Source organism: Lichenostomus cassidix, chromosome 3 (assembly GCF_008360975.1).
Source record: "Lichenostomus cassidix isolate B80296 chromosome 3, HeHo_3.0, whole genome shotgun sequence".
Lineage (NCBI taxonomy): Eukaryota > Metazoa > Chordata > Aves > Passeriformes > Meliphagidae > Lichenostomus > Lichenostomus cassidix.
Window position 1 is genome coordinate 67,829,899 of NC_139483.1, and position 20,689 is coordinate 67,850,587.

Below are 20,689 nucleotides of genomic sequence, written 5' to 3' on the forward strand. Positions count from 1 at the left end.
GCAGGGCTGGATGCACTTGGCAGCTCCTCCAGCAGGCATGCAGGGTGATTGCAGGAACTGGTGTTGAGCCAAGGGTTCTGCCATATGCATGATGGATAGTAACATTTTTCACTGCTGTAAGGTGGCAGCAAATATTTTTAAGTGTGGTGATCAATTTTGTTCTCTAGCATCTAATTGAACATCAGTAAATAAGTTATTAAGATGCTTGACAGTGTGCTCTTTTGCAATCAAGGCCAAGATGTAGCCAGATACTCATCTTAATCTCTTGAGACACATTTCTAATGAATTTTTACAGTGCCTAGAGGAAAGGTCTCTGGTCTGAAGTGGGACACCTGGATGCTAAAAGCAAATTATAATTAATAATATATTGTGTTTATGATGTCAGAGTGTCATCTAAAGACAGTGGTAAAACCTTGTATAGGCTACTGCTGGAATCACATTAATAAAATTGCTTGCTTTAAATCACTCCCAAGGCATCAGATAGGATGTTCCTTTGTTGACAGTACTTTCTCTTGAATATTTATATTTATGGTCTATCAAGGAACCACCCAAGACTGAGAGAAGCAGTATTTTGAAATAATTCCATTGTATTGCAATATCTCTGTTATCATTCTGTCCTGTGAAGATACAGATGAACTTCCTTTCTGCTTACCAGAAATATGGCAGAAGGTTGAGGCTCTATACCCACTGCAAAATGCAATTAGGGAGGAAAGCTATTCCTGCTGAGGATTGGTATATACTGTCTCCTTGATCACTCAGGCCTCTATGAGTAATCAATCCACACTTCTACAATGGCAACTTTTTGACCTTCATTTTTCTGCTGCATTGGAGGAACTTCTTAACTCCAGTTTTTTGGAATAAAATTTACAAATTTTACTCAGAAAGTCTGCTGAATTCTACCACATACGAAAGCAAATCAGTGCAGTGATTGCTACAGAAATGGATTTTAGTTCTTATTTTAATTCACATTTCTAGCCAACATAATTTTACTGCAGAAAGATTTTGTTTTTCTTTGACCTCTAGGTATTCTTATTACTTTTGAACCATTGAGAGAGGAAGGATGGAATCCTAGACCCATTGCAGTGCTGGAAAATATGCAGAGAACTATGCTGAAATGAGAGCTCAAGGTGTCCAGAGCTCAAACAAAAGCAATCTGGGTACTGTAATTGGTTTTGAGCAGTCTTCTCAATATTTTAGTTCCAAAAACTACAGAACCAATCTAAAAAAAAAATAAAAATTAAAAATCCAGTTATCACCTTGTGCAGTAGACACAAATGGTTTGAGTAATAGTAATGATAAAGACTGAACCATGAATTTTTGTGATCTGCCTTTTTTTTCTTTTCAATTATATATTTTTACCATTGTTAGTTGACTCTTACATGTGTGAAAGCATAGGTATCTTTTAGTTTGGGGTGGGCTGTGGTATTGCTTGTGGAAAAAAATAAAAATAAGTGCAACAGTTTTGCAGGCAATTATCTAATATTTCACAATATCCAAATAGTTCCTGGACTGCAGACCTGAATAAGAAGACATTAAAAATTGCCTTCATTAAGTTATTTATCAGAAAGTCTGAAGTGACATATGATGGAGTAATTTCTAGCAAATCATTATTACCAGAAGTAAATTTTCTATTAATTAATTACTACAGTCTGGACATTTGTCCTTGATCTGTACATTATTTTACCCTTTTTTTAGGAGACAGCACAATGTGAAACCTTTATAATTGTAATAACATAGCAAAAAATAAAAGGCAATAACATGGCAAAAAAACCCCCACAACTGTAATCAAGGTGGTAACAGGACAATTCTATTTGAAATGGGAATACCTAGAAGAGCACATCTTCTGTGCCATAAATACAGGCAGAGGTCAAATACATAAAAGCACTTGTTGAACTAAAGCACACAGACCTCCTAAAAAAATAGGATTCTCAGGGTGATTATCTATCACAGAATCATAGAATGGGTCAGGTTGAAAAGGACCTTAAAGAGTATCTAGTTCCAGCCTCCCTGGCTTCCAAGCTACGCCACCATCCTTCTCCTTCCCAGAGGACTCTCTCAGAAGTTGTCCACTGTCACCAAGCAAGCCAGCAGTGAGCAGGACTGTTGTCCCCCCAGCCACGTCCCACCAGCCAGGAGCAGACTGAGTGCCTGGCCCTTTTGCCCAGGTGAAGGTGGGTGTGCAAAATACAACTTAACATCAAACTGGGCAGTGCAAGCTGCAAGAAAAACACTTGTGCTGTCCCTGTTCTGTCAGCCTAATGAAACTCCCACTTCCAACTGCAAAATCTGGAGGCCTGGTTTGAACCTATTTAACCCTGGGGCATGGCCATGGAGATAAAAGCACAGAGTGGCAGAGTATAGTAATCTTCAGGATGTGTGGCATCATTATATTCAGACACTGTGTACGCCTGACACAATAGCTCCTACCACATCTTATTTGAACTTGATACCTTGATACCTTATTTAGGGCAGAGAAACATTTTCAAAATTGCCTGGACATCATAGAATTTTTTAAAGGTATAATTTTCAGCTTTTCCATTGATCATTTTTTTCAAGTCAGTAGTTCACTTTCCCCTCATCTATTTGACTGTATCATAGGGATAGCTGTATTTGCCTGCTAACATGAAATATTGGAGGGTCCTGCAATTTTTGTCGTTTCAGATTGTGGTTTATCTTGCCAAAAAATCTGGGTATGGGGATGAATACAAATGTATCTTGTTCATCCTATTTGCCTACTGCTCAGGGTTACAAGGAGGCTTTCACTGGATGCAGAACATACTTTATTAATTTCATAGATTTGGTTTTGCATGTGGTACAAGTATTTGTTTTGCTGGATTCTCAGAACTTCTGGAGAAGAGAAAAGAAATGTTGCCACGTAAATGTCTTTCCAGAAAACAAGCAAACAAACCGAAGAGCCAAGATCTCCACCGTGGCGCCGCTCAGCTGACCTCAGCCACTTTGCACGAGGAGGGAGTGTAGCCTGAATCTGCTGTAGTTGTATCACTGCAGATGAAAAGCAAAGGCAAGATTTCCTCTTACCAGGGTTTTGTCAGAAAGGGAGGTCTGCTTTCTGTACACACACTAGCAGTGCCTGAGGGATGGGGCAAGTTTCATTTCCTGGTGACGTGCATGAAACACCCTTTAGGTGCAAGAAAATCGGGTAAGTTTGGAAAAAAGAAGACTGAGAGTAAAGCTAAAGCAGGGAGTATTAGCTACAAATGAAGGGGACAGTCCTTAAGGGGATAATTTTCTGCTTTTAAATCTGGTGCCCATATTAAAATTTCTCCCAGCAGCATGTGCATGACTGATACTTATTCAGCTGATAGCGCAAAGCAACAGTGACCCTGGCACCAATGCCGAGGCAATATTTACAAAAGGATGAACTATTTTTGAACAATGTCTTCAATGTACTAAGCACAAACAAGCTTTTCTTCAGCATCAGGCATGCATGTTGTCTCGTTCCAACGATTTTGTTCATGTACAAATGTATTCATTGTGGACAATGCAAGGAAAATGTCATTCTCTATTTATATCCCAGTTTCCCTTTGTCCTCTTTACAGTATCTTGGGGCAGTGATGCAGAGCAGTCTTGTTCTAAACTCCTGCTATTTTCCTCCCCATCTTCTTCCGAAGCGCTCACAGTTGCAGAGCCGCAGCGAGTTAAAAGGCTCCCTACAGCAGATTTTTTTTTTCTTTTGAGACACAAAGATCAGTCTCTCTCCCTCCGCTTCCCAGCAGAGAAGATCTAAGTCCTGCCTCTTGCTCCATCACTCAGAGCACATAATGGTCTTGGCAGCAGAGGATGTGGTGGTAGCAGCATTTTGAGCCATGTAAGTGGATGCACCTGGCACAGCAGTGTGAATAAGCGATGTTAAGGCAATTCTCCCCCAGCAATATATGAAACCATCCACTTCATGAACAGCCTCTCTGTGATAAAGGCTGCCTTTCTGTTGACTTGGATAAGTTCCCCAGTATGGTCAAAACAGAATAATGGAGGACTTTGAAAGAAGGGCCCTTGCACAGAAAATAATTAATCTTGCAGCAGAGGGGCAGGGAGAAAGATTTAGTGACACTTGAAAACAAAAAACAAATTCCCAACTCCTAGGACTAAACTAAAAAGCACAAGTGCAGGCTCACACTGTGTTTTCATTGTAAAACAAATCCTCTCTCCTGAAAGCATCATCCTTGGGCAGGTTGGCCACCATTTCAGGTAGGAATTGGGAACATTATTTTAAAGGACATTTCAGGGAAATGCTATTTTGCCTTTCAAGCACTGTCTGATTTTCTTCAAGGTGGAAATGTCCCCTGCTCTCAACTGCAGCATTCCACTCTGATTAGCTTCAGTTTATTGGTAAACTGATATGCATTGTCTTAGTACTAAAAGAACATCTTTACAAAAAAACAATTGATGAAACTCCTCGCTTCTACAATTAAAATAATTTAAATTGAAAGCTTAAATAGAGTTTGGCTTTAATAGATTTCTGCACTCTTTCCAACTATGGGTATACAAAGAAAATATTCATGCATGCCTCAGATGCAACAGTGAAAGGAATATAACACATTCCACATGTTCTATGAAATTGAAAAACTCACATTTCTGAAGGAAGAATATGTGTCTCTTTTCCATTGTGAGACTCCTGGGGCCTGTACACTCACTTGAATGCATTTCCCAGTAAAGAACATCTCTTATACACAGGATTCACATCCAATTCACTATCAAGCATCAAAACATTCACTGATGATTACAGATTTTGTAAAAAAGTCACTCTTTTCTTTCCCCAGATAAAATATCTCAATCAGGTTGAAGCAATTTTGTTCTCTGAAAGAAGAGTTTGAGACTTAATGAATATTGCCAAATGAAAAATTTTTAACCACATAATGCATTTTAGATAAAGGTTATATATAACACCAAATAAATGAACTCTTCTTGTAATTCATACTTCTAATAATGCATGATTTCATATGCTTAAAAGATTAGATAGCTTGAAAATTAGAGCAGTCAAACTTTTAGCACAGTGTGAGATGAAGATAAGGAGTATTCAGTCACTGAAAACATCCTTCCTTCATCACCATCTAACTCATCCTTGAGGAATTTTAAAATTGCAATTGAGCAATTCTTAACTACTGGACAAAAATAACTTCTATTAGCTGGAAAACATTTTAAGATCTTTCAACTTTAGGGGATAGAGATAAACTGCCATGTGAAGGCTTTCCTTATCACTCCCATGAATTGAAGTTTGACAAAGGTTGGTAAGTCTGACATTTGGAGAGATGATTAAACCCTCTAAATGATTGAAAGCTAAGCATATCCCTCAAGATTAAATGAAGATTAAATGATCATCTATTATGGATGTATGCAATATATATGATTTCAACAGTTAGCTGGCAGCAATCATTCATTCTCATTTTTCATTAAATTTTTAGAAAGTAGCATCTCCCAGAGTTAATACTGGCATCTGCAACTAAGGATAGTATTGATATTCAAATAATTTAGTTGTAATCTAGTTTACTTTTTTATTTTTTACAAAAAATTCCTATCACTGCTGCAGTACCATATTGAAATCACTTGTACAAATTACTGATCAGTCCCTCTTCAAATAATGAAAAACCTTTGGAAGTGTTTTAATATGATGTGAGTCTTTAGTGAATAGCAGGAAAAATGTGCTCTCTTCAGTTAAGTTTTTTGAATTGTTTTCTCAGTATGCAATGTGTCAATACAGAAGACCTTTTCTGCCAAAACAATTTTATCTAAGGGCAAGCCTTGGAAAATGCTACTTATCAGGTTCTTTTAATCAGATGATATATAATGAGTGACTTCAGCTAACAATATTTTATGCTCTTGTTGGTACTGCAGCAACTCATATTACTGTTTTGGTAATTTCACATTTCTTAGCAACAAAAAAGTTTAACTTCTGTTGTTGGAAGCTATGCTAGGATTATTTTCACAGTCTGCTCAATTTGCCTGCTCTTACATCTGACAATCCACCATAAGCAATAGAGAAATATTTTCTGCACAAGCTACATTAAGCCTCATAACAATTATTGCTATCTTGGCTGATCCACTCAAAACCACTTTTTCACTTAATCCAAAAACCTAAAGCTCTTTCTTTACAGGCAGCATATCCTGCCTCATGGAAGGTGTGTTACCACTATAGTCATGGTCAGAATCTGGGTGCCCATGCAATGTGAGCTATTAAATTTATATAGGCTCAATGTTAGGTAATAATTCCTCTGATTATGGCCCTTCAGTGCTGGGTGCCACCCCTGGACACTGTGCTTGACCTACAGACAGTAGTGAGCCTGCCATAAGAGCTTGTGGTCACCATTTTTAGAGACAAAATTTTGCACATGAGATGACTGTAACAGCAGTTCTTCTGATGTCACCACATCTGGTCTGGGCACATATTGAAAATGGATCTTTTTACGTTTTGTTGATAGTTCGGTTTAGCAAAGAAATCTAGGATTCGTTGGGTTTAAAGGCACACTATGAACATAAAGCCTGAAATGAGATGAGAGTTTGGGAAACAAGAGAGACTTCAGCAGAGACAGATGAGGTTCAGCATCTGAGGAATCCTTTTGAGAGGGTGAATACTTAGCACTTTACATAGTAGATGTGAGATCTTTGTCTTCCTCTGAACAGATTAAGTAATTTCCAGGCTGTGGTGTCAGTTTAGTGTCTGAGCCAGTGCCTTGAACGTGGAGCCATCCCTGTTATTTCTATTTGGAGCAGGGTGCATCTCCAGGTAACCAAATACCCACCACTTGAGACACTCATTTGACACATCCACCCTGCACTGGCTGTGGGCTGCAGGGACCCTTCCAGTCCTGTGAAGGGCAGAGGAGCCTTCCTGACCCAGGTGGAAGCAGGCAGCCAGCATGGCAAACCCAGCCCTGCATTCAGCACAGACAGCCTGTGCTGTCCCTGCCCAGTGCAGTTAAATAAATGGAAGTTCTTTATTTCCTGGCCTTCACTGAATTGGAGACACATCCTACAGTTGGCTGTTATTTGCATTTCCTTCAGCACCTGTATTTTCTGTTATGCACTAGCCACTGTGATATATAAGTGTATTATAAAGTGGACATTGTGGGAAACTTGAGCTCTTGAATAGGTGAAATTTGTGATGCTGTGGAACAGGTGCAGACCCCTGTTTAATACAAATAAGTGGGTTTTTTTACTGAGACAATGAAGTGCAAACATTTGTTATTTGTTTCATAATCCAACACTTGTATTTTATACTTCAGAGTCAGATAACCACAATGATTTTGCGAGAAAGAAACCTACTTTCTGAGCTGGTTAGCTCTACAGATGAACGCCACGCAACTGAATCCTCCATTCATACACTGAAGGTTTTCTTCTACAGCTGTAAGCATCAGAAGGGTTGTTTGGGATCTGTGGGAGAGGCTACATGACCCCAGTCAGGGTAGTAGCCCTACTGACCAGGCTCAGTAGCCAAGGTGCTGGGAAGGTCCTGACCAGGCTGGCTCTGCAAGGGAATTAGTTGCCTGCACACCTCAGTCCCAGTGCTCAACAAGCACCACATCTGCTTGGGTTTTTATCAACCTGACACACATTAATACACTTGAGCAAAAGGTTTCGAAGACACAGGGGGATTGAGAGATGGGGACAGACAGACTTCAGTCCTTCACCCCTTTGGGAGCATGTCCATGGGGCTGAACAGAAACATTGCACCCTACTTTTAGTCTGGCAGAAGTGGAACAGCATCACTGGCCTTCTGCTCAAGTCCTCAGGTGAGCACTTCCACACTCTCCAAGCAAAATCTTTTAAGAAGATGCTAGATGAATTTAAAGTTTTGTTTACACCCAAGAAGCTAATAAAAAGGAGTGGAGTTTCGTTTTCATTTCAGTTTTAAGTGAAATTTCAAAGACTGGATAATGTTTAAGCAGTAATAAACAAATGGCTAGAAGGGAGAATAAAATGCTGGTACAAACTTTGGAAACTGGTAGTTTTCAGAAATTTGGCAACCATCTCCAATATTACCATCTAGTATAGGTCACGTGTTTTCATGCTGAGTCTTTTTATTTCCCTGTAGCAAATTGTTCTTCCTAATGAAGAAGATGATTTGTTCATTAAATTGCTATTTATTTCAATGTATTCCTGAGAAATAAAGCCTCTAGTCTGTAACAATGACAGGTCAGTGAAAGGTGGCTTTCATGTGCTCAAGCACTTCACACCTTCTGGGTCAGGCATGTGTGTCCTTGTGCAAAAGCTCCTGTAGGATGTTTTACTTCACTCCTTAGACAGTGGCATTAAATTTGACAGCAAAATTGTTTCCACTCTCTTTATATCAGTAACTACATAAAGGTAAGTTAGAGCACATGGTTTTAATTTAGCCTTTAGTGGTTTTATTTGGCAGGGGAAAAAAACTGTTGAGCACTAACCTTGAATTAGAAGCTGACCTCCGAATTAGTCAGCCTTTTTCTTGTAAATGCATTTTGTAGAGTATAAACATGAACCATCTATTTACATAACGTTAGTGACAGCCAAATGATTTCTTAGGAGCATTGATGCTGGAAATCCCAAACACTCCTTCCTTGCTGGAGAATGGTTTATAACTCCTGAGAATAATCTCTCCAGTAAATAAGTGCAAACAGAAAAGGCTGATCTTTTTCCAACTGAATTTAGGATTTCTCTAGTATTTCACTAAGAAACCCCAGATAATAATTATAAGCTGCTGTTAAATGAAATGCAGGTCACCTCCCAGGGTGCATGTGGAAAGCTCTGGCAGTGCTGGTGGTGATGCAGCCTGCTCCTCTACTACAGTGGCTTTATAGGAGACACTGTGAAAAAGCAAAGAACAGCCTGAATCCAGCTTGGCCCTGCAGAGCCCTCGTGCTGACAGAGTACCAGTGATGACCCTGAGGGATGTCAGTGGAGAGCAGCCCCATGGTATGCCCAAGTTTCTCCCCCTGTCCCCTTCCTGGTCTGCTGGGAAGCCAAGGGCAGTGAGGAGCAAGGAGTTTCAGGCCTTCTGAAGCTGAGGTCCTACTTCAGCCAGGGGAGCCTCCAGCAGGTCTGCAGCCTCCCTCTGCTTTCCCAGCTGGAGCAGCACAAGAAGGCAGCCTAGGAAACTGATGGATCCTGCACATGCTGCTGCCTCTCACATGCAAGCACTGCATCCTAACCAAGCTTGCAGCAATGTCTTAAAAGTTTTTAGGTTTTTTTCTCACAACCAGGTAAAATAAAAGCCATGAAATGCCACCAGGCTTTGAAGTTGCTGTGTTCTTTGAGTGTGAGATTTACAGTTTTTAAGAATAAAAAGTTACAAAATGGCCATGTTAACCATGATGGAAAACAATTCTGAAAAAGATTGAAATAATTTGTGTGGATTGTTCTTCAGGCTTTGGCAGTGTTTAACAGGTTTTCAGAGGCAGAAAGGTAACTTGGCTTATTTTAGTTTATTTTTGCCCACTTAAAAAAGACTATTTTGTGGGTGTCATAGTTTTTCTGTCATTATTGTTGAATAAACAGCGGAATGTTTCTTTTTTTTTTAAGTGTATTTTCAGCAAGTATTTTTAAAATTATTATTGCAATAAGAGTACATACCGTAGCATAGCACTTCTAGCTTGCTCCACATTTGTCGGCATGCCCTGGTGTAATGTGCCATAAGTCTCTAAATTAAGATGGTATTTTTCATGCTTTCAGCAACAGCAGAAAGGTACTCTGCTCTTTGCTGTGTGTTGTTATTTTTAGCTCTCTCATGATCGAATTCCAGCCTCGGGCACTGGTTGTGTGATGGGGCCGAGCTCTGATGGCAGGTTTCAGCCCATGTTTTGTCTGGCTATGTTTGCCCTATCTAATTCATGATAGGGAACACAAAGACTGGGCTGAACAGAAGGGAAGTGCACAGCCATTTTAGGTGTCCTCAAATTACTGCTTACAACTTGTCTCCAAACAAGAGTAAAGTGGATTCTGTTTAACATAAAAGGTGAGAAGAGTTCCACTCCAGGCAGGGGTTTATCAGTCCCGGCACCTTCTCTAGTAAGTGGGAATAACAAAGGAAGCATCTGAAGGCTTCCCAGACAACCAACAGCAGACCACTCTCTCTTTACCCAGTGCTGTTTTGCTCACTGGCATCCTCCATGGGTTGCCCCTGTACCTCTTGGGCTTGGCATTTGGGGGGAAAGCTGCAGGGAGCACGGACAGTGTTTCTCTGTTTGTGAAGCACTCAGTTCAGAGTGACCCTGCTGCCCTCTTGTGCAGCACAGAGCCTTTCCTGAAGGTTTGGCACAAGCACTGTCACTCACTGCCAGTGAAATAAGGCCAACACCTTCCTCTCCCACTGAGAGCAGTAACATTGACTCCTGCAGGTAGGTGTAACTTGTTCTTTTTCAGGCCTGTTTCCTCTAGTGGCCTGCAGTGTGCAGCAGAAAGAGTGTCCTGTGAATAGGCCAGCTCCCTCCAGGACTGAGGGGTGACATGCATTCATTATGCTCACTTAATAGAATCACAGAACTGCAGAATGATCTGGGTTGGAAGGGACATTAAAGATCATTGCGTTCCAACCCCCCTGCCATGGACAGGAGCACCTTCCACTAGATCAAATTGCTCCAAGTCCCATCCAACCTGTCCTTGAACACTTTGAGCAATGGGGCATCCACAGCTTCTCTGGACAACCTGTTCTAGTGTCTCACCACCCTCACAGTGAAGAATTTCTTCCTAACATCTAACCTAAATTTACTATCTTCAGTTTAGAACCACGCCCCCCTGTCCCGTCACTACTTTCTTTCGTAAATAGTCTCTCTCCATCTTTCCTGCAGGCTCCCTTCAGGTACCGGAAGGTCACAATTAAGGTCCCAAAACCTTCTCTTTTCCAGGCTGAACAATCCCGATTTCGTCCGCCTTTCCTCATGTGAGAGGTGTTCTGTCCCTCTGATCATCTTGGTGGCCCCCCTCTGGACTTGTTCCAGCAGGCTGATGTCCTTTCTGTTTATATTCATTTTGCAGTGTCCCTTCACAAAAGGAGCAAGCAATTCCTCAATCTCATTTTAGGATGACACTAGTGAATATAGCACCATGTGGCTAAGGTATGTGTCTTGCTGAGGAAGGAGGATATTTCTCTTAAATAAAGCCTGTAGAAGGTCCCTGTCTTCCTTCTGAACTGCCTGCTCCTGAGCTTGGGCACACCTGGGAAATGAAGTATTTCTGCCTATTTCTCTGTAGCAAGTCAATCTTGAGCTACACAGGGAGCCTCGCTGGCTGCATGCTCCTCTTCTGCTGAAAGAGCGCCTTGTCCAAACAAAAAGGATTGAATGAAAATTTTAGTGTGATTAAAACCCAGTTCTCTGAGGAAAAGACTTTTCCCGACTAATCAAGGACATTTCTATTCCAGAATAAATTAGAGATCACAGAAAAAACCCCAACTTTTCTAGGTATATCTTGCCCTTTGCCTAGCTTGCTTTGTGTCCAAAATTGAAGCGTTCTGCTTGCTCTGCTTTCCAGTAAAATCTCTTGCACTAGCTATTTTCCTCTGTAGGAGGGAAAAAAGAAGTGTTGGCAAGAATCTCTCTATCTGTCTCATCAGCACCATCATTAATTGAGCATTTTTGGTAGTGGATCAGTTCTTCTAATCTAAGGAAGTGAGGTATCTTTATTGTGGCCCACATGACGAGCAGGAGCGTGGCATAGTGGGGGTCAGGTGAGCTGGAATATCTGATGCCATGTTTCTCTCTGTGGCTTTGGAGGGCAGTGGCTCCTCCCAACGATCAACAGATCCAGGCCATGGCTGCCACCAGACTGTCCTTTGCTTTTCTGTTACTCCTTCAGGTTACAAGGCTTTGAATTTTCTTCCAGCTCTGTGGTGGGCGACTCGAATGGCAACTTATTTATGCTCCTGTTGTCTCTAGAAACCTCCAATTGGGTTCCTCCTGGCATAGTTTAACACGCCTACTGCCTGCCAAATATTTTTTTTAATCCTAAAAGCCTTTCTGTTGCTAGGTTGAAATTTTTTCTGCCTTTCAGATATAAAATGACTAATGGGATACATTTCATAATACATCAGCAAGCATAATACTTGTTATTATCATATTTTAGTGCCCTTTAAAAATTACCAACCTGTACTGGAAGGATGGGGTAGTACGTAAATTGTACATCATAAAGCCAGTAGGGTAAATTCTTTGTTCTTTGATAATCACATTTTATAATTAGGGATTAGGGACGTGAAGTTAAGAAGTATTGGTGTGGGGTTTTTTAAGCAATGTTTTTCAGGAGATGAGCAAATGTCCAACAACAATGCCCAATTAGGTGTTAGGACTTATGTGGAATTTAGATGCTGAAAACCTCATCCTGCTTTGGTACAAATCACTCTCAGGTTTCCATGTTCACAGGCTGGGAACACAGTTTCTGCTATCCTGTCTGGATAGCTGCTGTTTCTTCTCCTACTGCTGCCTCCTCTCATTCTGTGTTTATAGACAAGACAGAACCTCAACCTGTAGGAAAGCAAATGAATGGAGAAGTCATGTGGACAAAAAGGAGTAGTGGACACTGACACTGGATGGCATCTTGGAATAGCATTGAATGTACATCCATAGGGAAAGTGATGAGGCCATTTAATCAATAAATGTAATTGCAATTTTTGTCTTTTAAGCTTCTGATAACCACTCTTTGTGCCTGAGACACAGCAGCAGACATTCTAGATCACTCTTGGTCACTCTTGGTCACTCTTCATCACAGGTGAGATAGTTACAGCTCATGAAAACCCACAGGAGCTATGCTAAAAGAAACAGACTTGGAAGACTGATCTATGGCTTAACAAAACAAACTATTTCCACTTATGCAGGTTCATGGATTCTAGAATAAATAAGGCTTGCACCCTTCTTGACTCCTCTGGGGACTGTATATGTGGAATGGTGTGTTCCCTAAGTTACAGCAAAAGGAAGAGCCCAGCTCTATACCGGGGAGCCCACCTCGACCTACTCTGCCACACTTCTCCCCTTTTTGTATTCTTAAATGTTCCATTGATTGATAATTTCAAGTGAGAAACTCGCATTGCAGAAATTTCTCCGTGAAAATACCTTTAAAACACCAGGCAATTTAAGTTAGCTACAGTGCAATGGTTTTGGGCAATAAAGACATAATGTTTTTGTTCTTGTATTGAAGCTGTTACAGAATAAAGCTTGGTTATAATATGATCCAAGATGTCTTGCTGGTTCTGTTATGCCTTCTTACACAGTAACTGAATTAGCGAAACGGCTTGTGAAGATTCCTCTTGAGCATGTGTGCACTCTTCTTAAAGTGATACCAAGAGGTCTCCTTGGAATTTTAAATTATTTTCTAGCCCTCCAGCTGAAGGTAACAGATTTATTTATTTATTGGAACTGATAATAATTAAAAGATAAATGGACTCTGAGCCAAATTTTGATTTTTTTTTTAAAAAGAAGTGTTCAAATCTGGAAGAAGTCTATATTCAAATAGGTCTAGAAAAAACATACTAGACATTGTGAAGTTAAAAAATTTTATTTTAGCAACATGGAATAATTTGGGTTGAAAGGGACCTCTGGAGCTCTCATATGATACAACCTCCTGCCTGGAACTGGACCAGCTTTTACACTTGTTGAGGCTCCACAGTGCCTTGTTCAACTGAGTTTGAATATTACTGAGTTGGGTTTTTTATGCATTCTCTTACTCAAATAATTTGCAAAATAAAAATTGACTCTTAAAGTCTACAACAAGGGTTGTCTGACAGTGTACCAGTTTTGCTTTCAAGGGCAAAATTTTGTTTGCCCTTGAAATTCCTTGACACATCTCAATAGCAAAGTGAAATAAAAAAATCACCATTTATAATCCTGAAGAAATAAAAACATTGAAAGAGGCAAATCTCATCCTTATTTTTGAGGCAAAATTGAAGTTATGATGACATTCTTAGCTGTGGAAAGCACATTTCTAAGTATGAATTTCTAAGATACATGGAAAAACTTATATGCAAAGTCATTGAAAAAAACCTCAAACAAAAGTCCTTAAAATACGTTAAATGTACTGTGTACTTCCACAGGTTTTTAATTTTCAATCTCACATGTGCTTGACAAAACAGAGTGCCATTCAGTGGACTCATTATAATGACTCAAATCTGCATTAGATGGAGGGCTACATAGAAGAAAGGTTTCTTTTCTCTATGTTTTTAGAAATGTTGCTAAACCTATATAAAAAAATATTGTTGAAATTTTGAGGGTTTTTATAAGACACCAACTATGTCAGACCTCTCTTCAATGCTATTTAAAACAAAAGTGTCTGAATTAGATTTTCCAGCCCTTTTGTTTGCTTTTATTCAAGTTCTGCAACTGTTAATGTAAACAATTCTTCTCTTTTAACTAAAATATTTTCATTTTAGCTGAATGTCCTACTTCATCTCCAACAGTCCAACACCATATGAATGAAAGGATATTTATCTGCCAGCTTGCACATTTCTGGTCAAGGGCACAGAAGCCTTATCCAATGGTCTGGTCTTAAAACTATCATTCACATTATTCCTTGTACTTTCCTTCCTACTCTTGTCTGTTATAACTCCCATCTTTTGTGACACCGAAAATGAAAAGTAAATAATGCGAGAGAGATTCTGCACTTTTGTCTGTATCAGGTTGTCTTGCCCACACACATTTGGAAGGATGAATAAGTAAAAAATGTTTCAACTGTCGATGCTTCCCATCACATATACGTTTACAGTACTGCCAAAAAGACACCTAACTTGTGTTTAACCTCTGAAAACCAAAATGCTGCAGCTTAAACCACCTTTCACAACATTTCTATACAATTCATTTCTTACAAACTCTTCCTACCCAAAAAATGCAGAGGAATAAGTAGGTCTTGAACTGAAGACCAGTTGTAAACATTTTCAAGGCTAGAAAGAGAGAAGCAAGCCATGGGATCAGGGCCATCTCATGTGAGAGCTGAAGCTCAGTTCTGGACCAAATCCATGACTGATACGAGTTGTCCTGGCTCCACTGGCTGTTTAAGCACAGCAGTTTCCACAGACTGAGAGTGCCAGTCATCAGCACTTTGATTTGGGGGCTGCTAACCAAAATGCAGGCCCTGGACCAGATCATTCCAACAAATTCAGACGCACAGCTCACTGTACAGTTGGAAAGGTCTACATGCCCACCTCCTGTTGTTTCTGCCACCTGTTTTGGCAGAGACAACAAAATGGGTTTTGTGTGCGTGCCTGCGTGGATTGCATAATTCACGATCCAAACTGAATCCATAATCCTTGGACAGCAGCCTGCCCCACATTTGCTCGGTGGAGCTGGAGAGGCATGCCAAGGGCAGCACCAACAGCTGGCGGCCCAGGATGCTCCGACCCCAGGCTGGAGACACAATCCAGAGACTGTGCAAGTAAAAAGGGTCCTGTTTTTTAAAATCAGCTCTGTAGGCAGCTGAGGTTTGCACTGGTGAAAGCAAAGCAAGGGGTAGCTTTTAGCCCAGATACAGACCACTTCTCCTACCAAAGCTCTGCAGGTTGTTCATTTCTTGCAGCATTTTATTTTGGTGGTGAGCGGGAAGCATTTCACAAGTCACTGCTGTCATACAGGCAAAAGCTCAGCTCAGCCACACCTGAGAGCAGCAAGGTAAGGACTTGTAGTGTTTTATGTGCAGCTGTAAATGTTCTTTTGCCTTTCAGTGTTGTTTGCAACCCAAGATTTTATTTGAGCTGGTATAATACACTTGCATCATTAACAATTACCAGTCATTGTTCCATTTGGATTTCTCTTGCTAATTAGATTCACTGACAATCTGTATGGCCCATAAACACAACCCCAAAAGGAGTATCTTCCCACAGTGAACAGAATGGAATACAAATAATCAGTTTAATAATTGTATTTGACTTAGCTTCTCAACACCAGCACGTTAATCAAGAGCCTGCCAGGATTCCCTGGTGGGACAGTCCTGCTCTGCTCCTGACTGCTCTTGCAAGAGGAGCTGCAGCTTGCCTGGCTGCTTTGCCAAGGCTGCAAATGCTGTGTGGGCCTTACAGAAACATTAGAGACACTACTTTTAATTCTCACAGTTTGGCATGGGCATCCAGCTCTTCTGTTTCATTTACTTACATTCTGCCTTTCTCAATCTTCTCTTTAGAAAGGCAGCAGTGATGGAGACAACATTAGCTCCTAGAGGAGCTGAAGAAATTCTGGAATGAAACCTTGCAGTCCCTCTGTAAAAGGCCCTGCAGCCCCGAGCACTTCTGCTCCCGTTACTGACCTGAGTATTTGGGCAACAAACCTGGGCTGTAAACCATTTCTTGGCCTCCTGCTGGGCCATATCTGACACCTCACTACAACAGCCCCTCACCCAGTGCACCTCCAGCAAAGGCAGCAGTGGAGCTTTCTGAGCCAGGTTGCTCCATATCTGACTGGCCTGAGGCATAGCCAGAGGGTCAGGTTCTGCTCATACCTGTTTGGTTAGGCTTCACCTGGAGCCCTCCTGCAAATTCCCTTCTCCACAACACATGCAGGAAAACTCTGGTAATTGCTAGGCAGAGCAAGATAGAGTTGGTTGCTCTGGTTATGAATCATGTACACAGGCCGTTGTTTTTATTCATTTTTTCACTGCTTTTCCAAGCTTTAAGGAAAAATATTAAAACAAATGCAATTGCAAACTCCTGTGACTGCTCCTCACAGAATGCCACTGTCGGAGTCAGACCCCTGATGCTACAGCTCAGCTGAGAGGCACTGGGGCTGGAAGAGCTGGCAGCTCCCAGGACAGAGAGCGGTATGAAAGCAAAAGCAAAAGCACTGGGAGGCACCACTGAGCTTTTCTCCATCCCCCACCCTGCCCCCACTTACACTTCGTGTTCCAGGGGCTGCCTTTGACCCTAATCCAAAGAAAATAGATGTGGATATGCTAGTGGCTGGCAACAATGGGGGTTGGCTTCAGGCTGGAGCAGGGAGCACTTGGATACTTGAGACAGCAGGAGGGTGCCTGTTTCATCAAACTCCATCCCCATATGCATGTGCTCCAGGAACTTCCCGTGGCCTCCTGGGAAAGAGGGTCTCGAGTCTCCTGGTCTCCCTTGCAGGTCTTCTCTTCTGCTCTGCTGTTAATACATCTTTCCCAAGAAGAGAGGTGGGAAGGGAGGAGAGTTGATCTGGGCACTAATATTTCCTCTTCTCAGCTGGAAATAGATGCAACATCAGAATGAGGGTGGCAGCATACAACTCTCCTGTGAGTATCTAATGCTGATTTTTCTTTTTCTTTAGTCCTCTTCCCAGCTGAATCACTCCCTGTTAATAGCAAAAGCTACCTCTGACATCAGTTTTCACCTGCATGACTCTTTGTCTTTTACTTGAATGTCACCCTCTTTTTATTACAGCCATTTTCAAGGTGCCCTGCTCATCCTGCCTGGCCTGCAAACCACCTGCATGCCAGCAGTGCCTCATGGCTTTGTGCAGCACACTTCATCAGCACAGTGCTCACATCAGCCAGGAGCATGCCATTAACGCAAAGAGTGAAACAAAATTGGCCCCAAAATTCCTATTTGAAGAACTCTCACAGATAACTCCTCCTGACCTGAGATCACCAGTCTCAGCACTCAGTCTCCTTCTCTTACCAACAATGCAATTTCTCTACTAATCTATTTTGTCTTCAGCAACATCAGTGGTTTCTCACTTGACATCATAGCAAATACATTAAAGTAGTCTAGATAAAGGAAATCTGGCAGATATCACCTGTCTGGAAAAATAATTGTTTTATCAAAGAGAACCATCGGGTTAGTCTGGCAGGATGTGCCTTTAGTTGCATTTCATCCCATTTTTGATGTTCCTTTGCATTTTTAATTAACCTTCAAGGCACGTTCCAAAGCCCCACATACCAGTGAGGTCAGGGTTACAAGGACGCCGATGGTTGGCTGGATTATTTTTTAACCCTGCACAACTGAACACATTGTAATGGATATCCTGCAGTCACGGGGTCCCTCTCTGACTTGGCAGATATATAAAAACAGTTGCTGGTAGACGTGCCGCCTCTCATGCTGGTCTTTCCAGAACTCCTGGACAGACATGACCTGCCTCCCCAAGAGGAATGCTGCCTGCTCTTTGAGCACAGTAACAATACTATTTCCATATCCCTGCTCCCATTAACCAGTCTCCTTTTACCCCTAGGATTTGTCTTCCTTAAACCAGAGCAAAGGTAAAATACTCCTTTGATTGCAGGCCATGCCTAAATTATCTTTAATCTCATTTACTGCACGCCAGTCAGACTTTGCTTTTCTTCCTTTCTTACACTGATTTTGAAGAAATTCTTGCCATTTTTTTCTGGAGTACTTTGCAAGTTTCAGTTCAGGTGTGCTTCTGACACTTATACTAGTATTTTTCGGCTTCTAAATGATGAAGTCCTCTTTCTGCAAGGCTCTCCAGGATTAACCAGAGAACTGAGCATCCCAGTCATGTGGAGCAAGCAGTCAGGGTGCCTCACCTCCACACCTCTGTCTGTACCTCCCCTGCACAGAAGCCTCCAACTTCTCCACTCGTGTCAGTTTGCTGAGGAACAGTGCCCCACTTGTCAGCTTGCCCGTTGGCAAACTGAGCCTCAGACGAGCACGTATTTGTGTTTATTCTCCCCATTTGCTTCAAACAGGGAGAACTACTTAGCTCAAAGCTCTGCTCTGTGACTAGATCTCTTAACTTAATCGCACATCAAAACAACATTGCCTTGTATGACTTCACTGATGAAGATGTTTGTTGGTTGTCAAATCCAAGGATATCTGGGCCCTACTATTGCTAGCTTGAAGCATCTTTGAGTAATGAAGGCTTCTCAGATTGCCAGAGCACTGAATGAAGATATGAATAATTTCCAAAAGAGTTTTTATCTCAGCCAAAACCATGAACAGCAGCTATAGGAGCAAAGAGAAGGTGTACTTGTGACCACGCAGCTTTGCTCCTGCTGAGTTTCAGAGGCCATGGAACCATCAGAAGTGCAAAAGCTACTCAGCAAAACATTGCCAGAAACTTTTATGCTGGTAAATTTGTGCTTGTCATCCTAAGGTGTTCCAGGGCACATCAGAAAATGCTCCTCGCTACCTGAGGAACAGCAGCAAGCCAAGTCCAAAGTGTGTTGGAGGTTTTTCTTGACCGATCTCTCCAGTGCTGACTGTGTGTGTGTTTGCACCCTCTGCACAAAGGACTGTCTGACCTTGCTTGCATGAGGTTAGGATAAGTGTCAAGAGTGATTCTTTCAAGATCTGCTCTTAATTTCACCTATCCTTATCAAATACTGCTCTCCTCCAAATCCTGCTGGATGCGTCAGCCTAGCAGTTAAAGAAAAGAATTTCTCTTCCCAAGGGCAGACATACCACAAGTGCAGTCATGAAGGAGAATTTCATAGAATCATATTATGGTTTGGGCTGGAAGGGACCCTAAAGATCATCTAGTTCCAACACCCTGCCATGGGACCAGATTGCACAAAGCCCCATCCAGCCTGGCCTTGAACGCTGCCAGGGATGGAGCAAACACTACTTCTCTGGGCAACCTGTTCTAGTGTCTCACTACCCTCACAGTGAAGAATTTCTTCCTGATATCTAATCTAAACCCACCCTCTTTCAGTTCAGAGCTGCTCCCCCTTGTCCTATCACTTCATGCCCTTGAAAAAGTCCCTATTCAGATTTTTTGTAGTCCCTTTCAGGCACTGGAAGGTGCTATAAGGTCTCCCCAGAGCTTTATCTTCTCCAGACTGAACAACCTCAACTCTCTCAGCCTGTCTCCATAGGAGAGGTGCTCCAATGCCCCGGGTAATCAAACCGTACAAGGACTGAAGAAGTGAAGTCAGTCCATGCATCATACAGCACACCCTATAGGATGCTATAGGACACCAGTCACATAAAACTTCTGAGAGGTTCCCATCTGAATCCAAGCCTTAGCAGAGACAGCCTGGCATGGCCAGCTCCACATCTCCCGTTCCGCACTCATCAGCCGGATGCGAAACAACAATTACATTGTGAAATGTCATGGGTCTACTGGGAAGCAAAAACACGTCAATATTGTCTCCTGGTTGCATCGAGCCATGATGATTTTGCTTGACTGCATGCCTGGATGAAACAACAGAGAACACAAACAAAGATGGGGCCAGAGCTTGCTTGTGCATTACTTTTATCTTCCTGCCTTTCCAGTGCACCCATCGCAGCAGTGTCTAGGTGATAAGTCTGTCTCTTTGCAAAACAGGAAGACCGTGGGCTGGCTGGCTTCTCTGATGAGCTCTAAATTACAGGGGTTTTACCTGGCTGCCAGCCTCGCTGTGCACAAGGTAAGGCAGGCGCTAATGCAGGGTGCCGCGGTGGCCGGCGATAGGATAATTACTGTTATTGCATTAGGAGAGAATAGCTGAGACTTAAGAGCCAGAGGGAAAAAGAGTCCCAGAAATTGGAGCACCGAAGGCATTGCTAGCTTCATGCACACAAAGGCGACCGACCTATAAATAATCTGACCTCTTTGTTCCAGGAAAATGGCACAAGAATTAAGACCCCGGTTCAGGAAGAAACTTAAAATGCATGACTAAACTCGGCATAGCTGAGCAGACCTATTGACATGCCGGGGGCCCGAAGGCATTTCTGCTCTGTGAGCCTTTGTGCTCACCTGCGAGAGCGGCTGCCGGAGGTGTCCTGCTGGCAGAGCTCCTTTCCAGGGGCTGTGGGGGGTGAGCTTAATTACTGCAGGTAAAGGAGCAAAAGCACCTTGCCAAATTTCGAGTGGTA